The 13,115-nt window shown below is 44.8% G+C and overlaps 1 protein-coding gene across 1 annotated transcript in view; it reads left to right on the forward strand.

Moving 5' to 3' along the window:
* Positions 1-2,477: 2,477 nt before the first annotated feature.
* RFFL (ring finger and FYVE like domain containing E3 ubiquitin protein ligase) overlaps positions 2,478-13,115 on the forward strand; it is a 114,993-nt gene continuing 104,355 nt past the window's right edge. The window contains exon 1 of the mRNA XM_082244310.1: positions 2,478-2,609. The gene's annotated coding sequence lies outside the window, so the exon portion shown is untranslated. The remainder of the gene's footprint in view (positions 2,610-13,115) is intronic.

The following is a 13,115-nucleotide window of genomic DNA, read 5'->3' on the forward strand; positions in this document are numbered from 1 at the left end:
ATACAAAACTAGCCGTAACTTAGCTTGTATAGATCTGGAACCTTTATTGAATAAATTGACACACAAAAGGGCATCCTCCTCCTGATCAGATTACCACACCAGGTCAGGTGCCTGATTACATTATCATATGCAGATCAAATTGTGTACAGAAATATAATTACCAGAACTAATTACCTAGCCATCTGGACAGAAACAATAGGTGAATGGGAATCCACATCTAGACAATGTTATAATTAACATGTTAATTAACTCAGCACTGCAACAAGGCTAAAACAAAATACATTACACATTATCCTACTAATAAACACAGAACACCTTATTAAACAAACAATAGCAGGAGAACACCAGTAACAGACTGTCCGTCTCCCACATTGAAGAACCTGGAATCCACATCCAAGCAATGCCCTGACCATTCAGAAGTCACAGACTTTATAGCAATGATCTACAACAGTCTGTGAGGCAAAGCTCATACAATGTTCTATCATTCTGATACAGTGAAATTAATGTACCCTAGATTTCTTTAGGGATATTGTGGACAAATATCACTGTACCATTTGAAACAATCAAAACCACATTCTCAGTGTCCACCAAGTAGTTGTCCATCATTTTCTTGGTTACCATGTGCCCCTAATAGACACAGGGGGACTTACACGTAAGAGGGGCCTAGGGAGCTGAGAGAGGGATTTCTCAACCTCTCCAAGGTAAGCTGGGTTCCATGGGCCCCTCCAACCAAAGTGACTCCCATCACAGTACATATTGCATATATATGCAGAATTTATATATCTATGCTACATAACTAAGCTCCATTTCATGCTGAATAAACAAAATTATTAATGTATCCTAAATATTAAACAATCTTTAGATTGATTTTTATTCCAAAAGAATTCTATTAAAATAAATTTAATAAAAATCAAAAAAATCTGATATAAAAAAATCTGATTTAACCACTTAAGCCCCGGAGGATTTGGCTGCTCAAAGACCAGGCCCTATTTTGCAATTCGGCACTGCGTGAGTTTAACAGACAATTGCGCGGTCGTGCGGTGCTGTACCCAAATAAAATTGACATCCTTTTTTTCCCGCAAACAGAGCTTTCTTTTGGTGGTATTTGATCACCTGTGCCATTTTTTATTTTTTGCGCTATAAACAAAAAAAGAGCAACAATTTTGAAAAAATAACATTTTTCACATGAAATTCTCAAAAAAAAAAATGTAAAAATCTAAATTTTTTAACATCTTAGACCAATTTGTTTTTTGCTACATATTTTTGGTAAAAAAAATTAGCAATAAGCGTTTTTGGATTGGTTTGCGCAAAAGTTATTGCGTGTACTAACTACGGGAAAGATTTATGTCATTTTTATTGTTTTTTTTTTTAAACTAGTAATGGCGGCGATCTGCGATTTTTTTTGCGAGACTTCGACATTGCGGCGGACAGATCGGACCCCTGACTGGCATTTGTGACACTTTTTGGGGTACCAGTGACATTACTACAGTAATCAGTGCTAAAAATATGCACTGTTACTGTAAAAATGACACTGGCAGGGAAGGGGTTAACTTTATTGGTGATCAGTGGGTTAAAGGTATCCCTAGGGGCATGATTCTAACTGTGGGTGGGCGTGGCTTGTGATGTAACCACAGAGACATACGATCCTACATAGCAGGATCGTATGATCTCTGGACTTACACCAGGGAGAATGACAGGTGGCTTTGTTTACATCAGCCGTATGCCTTTCTCCCTCTCCAGCGGGAGATCGCGAGTGACATCGGAGCCGCAGGTCACTCGCGCAGGGATCTCAGTGAATGAGCGGGGGCGGGAGCGCGGCTCCGGCGGCGCGCGCTCGCCCCCTACAGGCTCCTGGGTGAGCAATGTAGCCCTACGTCGGTTTGCCCAGGAGCGGCTGATCGCCGCAGTAAATATCCGTGCAGCGGTTGACAAGTGGTTAAAGAAAATAATCTATTATTTTTTTTTTTAAATAATCGATTTTTATCCACCCTGCCAAAGATGTAGCAGAATACATTTTGGCCAAAATGTATTAGATTTGATTTTTTTTTATTGGATATGTTTTATAGCAGAAAGTAAAAAAAATATTTTTTTAAATTGTCTGCCCTTTTTCTCTTATAGCACAAAAAATCAAAAAAAACGCATAACACCTACGATAAAAAAATATGAGATAAATGTTATTTGTGTACAGCGTTGTATGACCGCACAGTTGTCAGTTGAAGTAACGCAGTGCCAATAGGCACCTTTGCACAGCTGCTCCAGTTTACAGTGAGATGATTGTGAAATAATATAGCCCAGGTCATATAAACGGGGAAGCCGATCACATCACACAGCGATCTCTATAGTAGAAGGAACTTTCACGTCTGCAGGGATCCGGCGGAAGCCTATTTTCATGGAAGTCAGTCACTTCTATAGGCGTGGCTACATGTCCTTTTCTCTGTGATTGGGTAAAGTGTTTTAAGGGGGCGTGTGCTAGGTGGCAGCCCCTGGCTGGGACAGGTCGTGTCTTCCTTGTAGTCGGTGGTCGGATCATGCTGTTCCTGGGGGCTGATCAGAAGTTGTGAGATCCCTGGGGGGAAGGAGGATCACCTGAGATCCGGGGATCAGTACAGGTACCGCACTCACAGTCCTATTGCTTCTCCTACGAGCACTCTTCTAAGTGACGGAAGAAAAGTTTGAACAGGAAGAGCCGCCTGTATTATTATTATTGTTGTGTGTGAGATCAGGGCTCAGCCGTGTGTTCTACCTGAGCTCAGTGTCATGGCTGCCACAGTCCAGGGAGATTACCTGTGCTATTGGTGCTGCTTCTCACCCTGTCATGTGCTCCCCTTATATAAACCCTCGATTATTTCCTATCAGGGGACATCAGTCATGTTGATGACGTGATCGATCGATGTGACACACACAGGGAAGTGGAATTTGATCCAAAGTTAGAAGATAAGATCGTAAGTTTGTCATCGTAGGTCTGTTTCCACCAGACAACCTGGTGATATGATCGATCTAAATACAATCGGATTTATGATCTAATCACCTTGGTACTGCTGATTGATCAATCATTTTCTGCCCTGGCTGACTCAGTTTGCTCGAATCCAATCTAAGTCAATAAGGAGGGAAGTTATTTGATTGAATCCAGACTAAATTAAAAAGAAGGGAAGTTATTTAATCAAATCTAAATCAGTAAGAAGGGGAGTTATTTGATCAAACCCATCGAATACAATCTAAATCAATAAGAAGGGAAGTTATGTGATCAAATCCATTTTAAATCAATAAGAAGGGAAGTTATGTGATCGAATCCAATCTAAATCAAAAGGGAGGGAAGTTATTTGATCAAATCCATTCTAAATCAAAAGGGAGGGCAGTTATTTGATCAAATCCATTCTAAATCAATAAGGAGTGCAGTTATTTGATCAAATCCATTCTAAATCATTAAGGAGTACAGTTATTTGATCAAATCCATTTTAAATCAATAAGAAGGGAAGTTATATGATATTATCCAGTCTAAATCAATAAGGGAAGTTTTGAATCCAATCTAAATCAAAAAGCAGGATAGTTGTTTGATCTAATTCAATAAGAACGGAAGTTATTTGATCAAATCCAATCTACATCAATAAGGGAAGTTATTTGATTAAATCCAGTCTAAATCAATAAGGAGTGCAGTTATTTGATCGGTTTCAGAGTTGATCATCGTCTGATAATAAAACTGACACACGTATAGCCACCATTACCTCTTCCCCAATAATGATTCCACTGACCTACCTGAGCCCATCGCGATCCAGTGATGTGCACAAGTGCCTCAGCTGCCTGTGACTCTCCCTCCTGATTGGCTGAGACACCACAGCGGTGCCATTGGCTCCTGCTGCTGTTAATCAAAGTCAGTTAACCAATGAGGAGAGGGGGGGGGGCGGCTTTGTGTCTGAATGGACACACACAGCTTTGGCTTGGGTTCCCCCATTGCGAGCTGCTTGCTGTGGTGACATTCAACAGGAGGGAGGGGCCAGGAGTGTCGGCGAGGGATCTGTGAAGAGGAGGATTCGGGCTGCTCTGTGCAAAACCAACTACACAGAGGAGGAAAATATGAAATGTTTATTTTTAAAGAAAACTAGACTTAAAGCGGAGTTCCAGCCTAACCGCACACTCACCTGTCCCACGGTCCAGCGATGCGCCGTCTTCTCCCTCTCTGCTCTGCGGCGCCGGCATCACTGATGTGGCAGTTTGCGGCTTCACAGCCGGGTACGCTCTGCACATGCGCGAGTTGTGCTATGCATCATGATTGGCCGGCAATCTTCTGGGACCTCTGACATGTCCCAGAAGATTGCAGGGAGGGAGGGAGAGAGGAGAACTTCAGCTCAGGTTGCTGCGGAGCTCAGAGTGGGAGCGGGTACCTGTCAAAACTAGGTACCCGTCCCCACGCCCCCCAAAAAAAAAAAAAAACATGCCAAATGTGGCATGTCAGGGGGAAGGACTATTTAAAGGGGAAGTTCCACTTTTGGGTGGAACTCCGCTTTAAGTATGGCTTTAAGGCAGGAGCTGTAGCACAGTGCCTTTGCTTTCAGTTGTCCCTTTCTATCTTTCCCAATACCTTGCTGATCCTGCCTGGTCCTGTCTTTCCCTGTGTAAACTGACCACATTTATCATGGCTGCTCATCTCTGATAGCGTGGTCAGTTTATATGCCTCCGTCATCCCGCTCTCTGCTGTGAGTCTCTTCCCTCCACTGCTCAGATCTCCTCCGTGCCCCTCCCGCCGCTATTACTGTACGCTGTACATTACTATGAAATTGCTGGCATCCCATCTTGTTTACTTGTATATAAAGTACTGTGTGGCAGTTTTTAAAAAAAATGATATTCCTAAAAACCTTCTTGCACAGCTCCTCTGTGCGGTCACGTGATCTCCCTCTGCTGGCCGGCGGGGAATCTCGGCCCCCTCGTGCTTCTCTCCTTAGATCCGGGACGGAGAGCGAATGGGGATCATATGATCGCACTGTGGATCTAGGGAAAAAGGTATTTAGGCATTTAACCTTAAAAAAAATGGACACACTGCTTTTATATATGTCTGAGGCAGAGAGGATGACAGCGAGTTCAGCTTGACTTTACCGCTTTTAGGGCTGGTTCACATTAGTGCAGGTTCACATTAGTGCGATCACAGAGATCGCATGTAATTCGGAGTGCACTGCTCCTAAATTACATGCGATCTCTGTGCGGTGCAAATTTCAGCCATAAACTTTGTATGGCTGAATTTGCACCGCAATCGCACTAAACATGCACATGACCCTTTTTTTTTATCCGCAGCAGAATCAGATCGCATGGTGGTTCACACTTGTGCGATCCGATTCTTGCAGATCGCACTGTGATATGTGGTTGTTAACTTTTAATTGACACCCCCTGCGTATCGCATATGGCAGTGTGAACTGCCAGGGGTGCGGATGCGATGCGGGAACACGCTGCATATTCGCAGCGTTCCCGCATTGCAGAAGTGTGAACCGGCACTCAAAGCCGGTGTGAACTGGCAGAAATCTTTTGTTTACAGCTGCAGATGAGTGGCTGTGTAGCTGCCACCCATTTCAGTAGAATGACAGGTCGCCAGCGGCTGCAGCTATTCGCGGCTCTCCGCACAGCCAGCAATTTCCTGCAGTGACCAATGTGATTCAGTCAAAATGATTAAATCAGAAACCGATCAAATAACTTAACTTCTTAGGCTGGCCATACATTATACAATTTACTTGTACAATTTTCCTTAAGATTTACTAAAACCATATAATATGAGGTCAAATCGAAACCCTTCCAATTTGTATGCAATCAGGCAGGCCCTTGACTACATAGCTGAAATTAAATCTAAAGAAATTGTATAATGTAATTGTTGTAATTAATTAATCTTGATTGGATTCGATCAAACTGAGTCAATCAGCCAGGGCAGAAAATGATCGATCAATCAGCAGCACAAAGATGTTTCGTTCATAAATCCGATTGTATTTAGATCAATCAGGTCATGAGGTTGACTGGAAGAAACCGAGGTTTGATGTTTGCTGCATCGAGCAGTGATTACCACAGGCAATTGCTGTCTGTGCGGAGAGCCCCGCTGCGGCTGCCGGTGAACTGCTATTATCATGAATTGGGGGCAGCAGCTGCACCTAACATCTCTCATTCCCAGCTATAAACAAAGATTCCTGCCGCTACAGTTTGCACAGGCCTTCATCTCCAGTGTGAATGTAGCCTTAGGGAGATTCACTCGCCTTCTCAATTTGTACAGTTTCCTGTTCTCAGTAAAAGTAAGATTCCTAAACTTTGGGTTGACCCCAGAACAGGAATAGAGGGGAAATCTTCCAATGGGGACACTAGTTCTGGTGACAACCAGAGATTCCTTCACTTTGAAGGGATTTCCTCTCACTTCCTGTTTTGGCTATAGGACAGGAGGTCAAAAGAAATTTCCCCAATAGGAGGAGGGGAGAGAAACGGGTTATAACCCTCCCTTACTCTATCCAAAATGGGAAAAGAAAAAGTTGTGCCTTTTTAGATCTACTTTAATCATAAGGCCTTGTTTACACCTTTCAGATGAGTTGTATTGATCTACCTAGAACAACGCAGACTCAGGTCAAGGACACATTAAAAGCAATTGTTTTCTACAGGGACCATACGTGTGCATGTCTGCATTTTTTATTTTTTTTATTTATGTAGTAAGAGGGTGTGTACGAACTTGAAAGACATACATTTTAACATCGTAAAGCAAGTGAACAATTATCAGAACGCTTTTGAATTTACTGTAAAATTCCACATAAAAATAAAAATCCACCTGAACTATATCATAATTAAAGTAGAAGTATGCAATTAGTGGACCTTAATGTCTTGTACCTTTTAATCTAAGTGCCTATTCACACGTATGCAATGACAGACATCACATGTGATTCATGTCGCCTCGCTGTGCAATATGCGATGTCTGAGTGATGAGAATGTCAGCAATGCAAACTGTATTAGCTGAAATAGCATCACATATGTACCAAAATGAGGTAGGACCCTTTTTTTGGTCCACACTGGAATCGAATCAGCAAATCTTCCATTCAGCATCCCAACTAATTTCCTGGTATTGGTCTAAGATAGATTTAATATTCCGCAGAATTTGTAAGTTTGTGCCAACAAAACCACTTCAAAAAATGTTCAGGAGTTCCTCTATCAGAATATATAAGATCCTCCCATTTTGTTTATATGCATGTCTTGCCGCCCACCTAACACATATGTGCGGCAGTAAAGGGGCCTTATTGCTTATACGCTGCATATGTGTCCATAGACGGCTGAGGTTTCTGTGTTGAGATAGCTCACACTCTATTAATCTGGAGATGGTGGCACAGGCTCCCGATCAAGTGACTATTGTGACAGCCAATCAAAGCGGTCATGTGATCAGGCAGTCCTTCCCACATCCAACCAACACACCCTCCCCAATAAGAGTAAATACCCAGGTGAAGGGATGCCAGGGCTGGGCAGGAAGGGGTTAAAGTTGGGCTTCACACCAGAAGCACACCACAATGTAATGCACGGTTATTAGGGCTGCGCATCTTCACTTACCTCACGATTTGATGCGATTACGATTATTAGGGTCGCGATTCGATACGATTCAATTCCGCGATGCATCACGATGCATCACGATTACTATGGGGACCCTGCTCTAAAGGGGGATCTATGGGGACCCTGTTCTAAAGGGCCTCTATGGGGAGCCTGGGCCTGCCCTAAAGGGGATCCAGGGGAACTGAGCTCTAAAGGGGGATCTATGGGGACCCTGCTCTAAAGGGGAATCTATGGGGACCCTGCTCTAAAGGGGAATCTATGGGGACCCTTCTCTAAAGGGGGATCTATGGGGACCCTGTTCTAAAGGGGATCTATGGGGAGCCTAGGCCTGCCCTAAAGGGGATCCAGGGGAACTGAGCTCTAAAGGGGGATCTATGGGGACCCTGCTCTAAAGGGGGATCTATGGAATAGATCCCCTTTAGTGCAAGGTCGCCATAGATCCCCCTTTAGAGCAGGCCAGCATCCCCATAGATCCCCCTTTAGTAGAGCAGGTCCCCCCATAGATCCCCCTTTAGTAGAGCAGGTCCCCTCATAGATCCCCCTTTAGAGCAGGCCACATCAGGTTAGAAGAGTTACCTGATGCTAGTTGTAGTACCGTAGGCCCTGGTAAGGAGGAATGCTGGGCTCTGTAGTCCCCCTAGTTGTAGTATAACAGGTTTTGGTAAGGAGGAATGCTGGGCTCTGTACAGAGCTGCAGAGCCCAGCATTCCTCCTTACCAGGGCCTACTGTACTACAACTAGGGGGACTACAGAGCCCAGCATTCCTCTTTACCAGGGCCTGTTATACTACAACTAAGGGGACTACAGAGTCTGTAGTAGTCCCCCTAGTTGTAGTATAACAGGCCCTGGTAAGGAGGAATGCTGGGCTCTGTAGTGCCCCTAGTTGTATTTTAGCAGGCCCTGGTAATGAGTAATGCTGGGCCCTGTAGTGCCCCGACTTACCAGGAAGCAGAGCTGCAGCCAGTTGTGGGTGAAATAGCTGTAGCCGGTAGGTGTATGGAGTAGGGCTCGGACACGGGACAGGACCATTTGGAGCTCGGACTCGTGCAGTGCACGGTACAGGCGGAAAGCAGGGCCTCCTCGGCCAGTCCATTGGGGGGGACGGCAGTCCGTGGTTCGGGTTGCTCTGCAGGCTCCGCTCTCCTCTCCCACGAGGAGCTCCGTGTTCACAAGCCCGGCCGCCGCCACTCTCATTAAGCGCCAGCGCCGCCCACCCCGGAAGTGACGTCAAGCTAATCTATTTTGCAGTCACCCCGAATCGATGCAGAATCGCGAAGGGTCGCATCGCGATGCATCGATTCGGCGATAATATTCCGCAGGCCTAATGGTTATACTGCCTCACACAGTTTACATGGTTTCTCTATGTGACGTATAACAAAACTAAATGTAATTTAAAAGCACCTTTAATTAAAAAAATAAATAAATAAATAAAAAAAACTGCCTATGCAGGTAAGAGGTGTATATACATAAAAGCAAACTGCACAACTTTGCCCAAAGTTGACTAATGCTCTTGCTATAGGTGTAGGCCATGTATGCACCCCCTAAAGCCTAATTGAAAAGCTCCCAGAGATTGCATCATTCCGTCCTGCCTTGTTGCTACGACGTTGCTAAGAGACTCCAAGCTAGCACTCTACTGTCACAAGAGCGAGCTTTTTCTCTCATTCAAACCTCCTCACATGCGCTTTTTCTCTCCTGATGCAGTAGCTCTGAGATTTGTGTTTTAAGTGTCGGTTCACACATATGCGATGTCAGACATCACATGTGACTCGCAGCGCACTGCTCAGCAAATCACATGTGATGTCTGTGCATTGCGAATTCAGAAATACAGATTATAGTATCACAAGTTACACAGGGCCCTTTTTTTTTTTTTGGTCCGTACCAGAATCGGATCGCATGGGTGTTGACACCTATGCAATCCGATTCATGTCAGAATTGACAGTTCGCACTGTGATATGTGAACTGATCTGGGGGTGTCATTAACTTTTTATTGACACCCCCAGCGATTCGCATATGGCAGTGTGAACTGCCTGCGAGTCGAGTGCCATGCGGTAACCTGCAGTGGATTTGCAGGGTTCCCGCATCACGTGTGTGAACCGGCACTTAGAGCTTACCCCTGTGACGGTGGGGGAAGGGCAGTAACAGCTAGGAGGTCCTGGCAACGTCCTAGCAACACGGGATAATGCCATCTCTGGAAGTTTTGTCAGGCTTCAGAAGGTATATAAATGGCCTACACCTATAGCAAAGGCATTATTCAACTTTGAACAAGGCTGCACAGTTTGTGTTTATCTACAGGCGCCTCTTACCTGCATAGGCAGTTTGTGGGTAAAGGTGAACTATGCCTTTAAAGCAGAATTACATTTTAGAAAACATGAAGGCAGGCAGATCTTTATTATAGAAGTGGCATGCTATGTGAAAGCTATTTTTGAAATGGGATTCTCTTTGGATAATTATGTATGCTTAGCTAGGCAAATTATGTAACCACTAATCAAAATTACCTTTTTATCTGACTTGAATAACCTAAACTGATTAGGTGCTCTAGGTTATTGCACTTTGAACATAAAGCGGAACTAAATGGTGGGGGGGGGGGGGGGGGGGAGAAAATGCAAACAGGGAAGCTTTTTATTGCAGAAAAGACACGCAATGTATCCTCTGTAATAAAGTACACTTGCCTATTCACAGAGCTCTGTGCATTTGCAGCCTAGTTTATATTCCAGCACACTGCTAATGTGTGAGGATAACTGCGTGTGTGAGTGACATCATCCCAAACCAGCCAATCAAAGCGACTGAAGACCAGCACTGGAAGAACTGGGAGAGAAGATGCTGGTGAGGGACCTTACGGGAGTTGGACCATGGTCCCAGGTTAGTATTTGTGCCTTAAGTTCAGCTTAAATGGTCCTTAACATTACTGAGTAAATCTGGCCTTAGATCTGTTGCATTGCATTTGAAAATTGTCATTTTCTCAACATTCGTTTGTCTAAGGGACATTCGTTTGAAGGGTTAAAGGGAGTGATTTGACAATCGGTTTCGACTGTATTTACACACAGTGCGGTGATGGGTTTTACTGGATTGTAAAACACTTCTTACTGCAAGGACACAAAAGAATGCTTTCCTGTGTGTACCATTCACACTGCAGTAAAATGCAGACCTGTGACATCTTATCGCAGTGCACTGTACAAAATCACATGACACTGTACAGCAGCCCATCACATTGCTGTACAGTGCCAGGAATTTGTACATTTCAAATAAAGTTTATAGGAATACACAAGAAATGGAGCTGTGTGATGCACTGAATCACACACCCTACTGCAGCCACAGTGGGCAGCTGACAGAGAGGCAACCGCAGCGGTTTACCTCCAACAACTGTACGTTGTGCGGGAATTCAGCCTGATAGTAAAAGAAAATCCCAAACTGTGGGTTGGCACCAGAACAGTGCCCATATAGCAGTGATGGCAAACCTTGGCACCCCAGATGTTTTGGGACTACATTTCCCATGATGCTCCTGTACTCTGCAGTGTAGTTGAGCTGCGCATCATGGGAAATGTAGTTCCAAAACATCTGGGGTGCCAAAGTTAGCCATCACTGGCCTTTAGTGACACTTCATTCATGTCCCTGCACAGCGTCTAAGTGGGTTGCAATGCGGTCAAGTGACATTCAGTACTATCCAGTGCTCTGGGGAAAAATGCAGGACTCCGCACAGAAGACTATTGGCGCTTATCCACTGCATGGAACTGAACGGTTCGGCACGCTTTTGTGCTTTTCCACTGCTGGTACCGCATGGTATAGTGTCGGAATGGTTCGGTACGGTACGGCGGCGCTTTTCCACTGCATGGAACGGTACGGTACGGCTCTGAAAAAACAGTACCTACTCGATTGTGGTTCCAAGAGGTACCATACCCGGTACCATATCCCACAATCCTTTGCATGCAGTCACTTCTAGCCACTGATTGGTCAGAGAATCCCACCCACCCCGTTGTTATCCCACCCACTTAACTTTAGTACTACTTTAGTGAAAAGCAAACCCTACCGTACCGTACCGAACCGTTCCAACACCGTACCATGCGGTACCAGCAGTGGAAAAGCAAACCAGGCCAAGCAGGGCCGAGTAGAGCCGAGCCGGTACTTGCAGTGGAAAAGTGCCATAAGGTTCCTTTCACACGGGCTTTCCAATCCGGTCCACCTGTCAGTTTTTCAGGCGGACCGGATCAGATGTTCCATGCAGCCCTAAGGAGCGGAGGATGTCAGCGGAGACATCTCCACTGACACCCGCTGCTATCCAATCTGATCCTGTCGGCGAAATCCGGACGGATGGCAACCCTTTTTTCTATCCGTCTGGAGGATCGGATTGGATAGGATCGGAAGAGAATGGACAGGCGGTCCGTTCTCATCCGATCTCCCATAGAGGAGAGCGGGGATCTAACAGCTCTGTCTCTGCAAAGTAAGCAGAGACGGAGCTGTCATCTGCCTGCTCAGCGGGAATCGGCGAATCGGTCTCCGCTGAGCAAAACGGACTCCGTCGGGCGCACCGCCGTGTGAAAGGAGCCTATAGGGTTGATTTACCAAAACTAAAGAGTGCAAAACCTGTAGCAGTTGTGCATGGTAGTCAATCAGCTTCTAACTTCAGCTTGTTCAATTAGGTTTTGACAAAAAAAAACGGGAAGCTGATTGGTTTCCCTGCAGAGCTGCTTCAAAATGTTGCACTCTCCAGTTTTAGTAAATCAATCTCTATGGCTTCCACACTAAGCGCAATGGTCCTTCTCTGTAGCATGATGCGGGGAACATGGTTTTCCATGTGGGCTGTTGCTGCTTTTTGAGGAAAACAATCTGGAAGACTTTGTACACCTTTTTGTTTTGATGCACCTGAAAAGTCGATAAAGACCTCTCTCTGTGTGGAAGCAGTAGTCACTCTGCAGCATTCTGCACGCCCTCTCTCACTATTACTATGTTACAATCAGCAAAGCTCCTGTTTTCTGCTAAACAGAATACTGTGCTAATGAAACTGTTTGACATATTGCAACCTTCATTAACCACCTGCCGACCAGCCACCGCAGATATACGGCGGCAGATTCCTGCGAATCGCCATACCTGTAGCTCCTGTGTTCTTCCTATTTAGGATCACAGATCCCTGTGTGGATTCTATAAGCCCATCCCCCCACAGTTGGAAAACACCCCCTAGGCTCACATTTAACCCTTTGATCGCCCCTGGGTTAACCCCTTTCCCTGCCAGTGTCATTAGTAAAGTAACAGTGCATATTTTTAGCACTGATTACTGTAGCAATGTCACTGGTCCTCCCCCCCCAAAAGTGTCAATGTCAGTTAGGGGTCGGATCTGACTGCCGCAATGTCTTAGTCCCGCTAAAAATTGCTGATCGCCACCATTACTAGTAAAAAAAAAAAATGACAAATTTTTCCCCTAGTTTGTAGACGCGATAACTTTTGCGCAAACCAATCAAAATACGCTTATTGGGATTTTTTTTTACCAAAAATATGTAGCCGAATACAAATTGGCCTAAAATGATGGAAAAATTTTTGATTTTTAATTTTTTTTTCTTTTTTTTATTGGGAATGTT

The sequence above is a fragment of the Pelophylax lessonae genome (genome assembly GCF_965119305.1).
Source record: "Pelophylax lessonae genome assembly, chromosome: 2".
Classification (NCBI taxonomy): domain Eukaryota; kingdom Metazoa; phylum Chordata; class Amphibia; order Anura; family Ranidae; genus Pelophylax; species Pelophylax lessonae.